Below are 258 nucleotides of genomic sequence, written 5' to 3'. Positions count from 1 at the left end.
CTGTCCTCGAAATGGTCTTGATATGTTCTTCAAAGAGATCAGGGTCAGACTAACGCTTGAGGTCCTTCACAGTTTTATTTGAGCGACTGTACAACCATTAAGATTAATTGTCAGATTCAACAGAAGATCTCTTTGTTTCTTGGGACCTAGAGGCAAGCATCTGTTTGTCCGAGTTTAATAGTAGAAAGTTTGCAGCCATCCACTTCCTTATGTCTGAAACACATGCTTCTAGCGAGGGCAATTTTGGAGCTTCACCAT

Source organism: Oncorhynchus tshawytscha, linkage group LG03, assembly GCF_018296145.1.
Source record: "Oncorhynchus tshawytscha isolate Ot180627B linkage group LG03, Otsh_v2.0, whole genome shotgun sequence".
Taxonomy (NCBI): Eukaryota; Metazoa; Chordata; class Actinopteri; order Salmoniformes; family Salmonidae; genus Oncorhynchus; species Oncorhynchus tshawytscha.
This window is presented reverse-complemented; position numbering follows the sequence as displayed.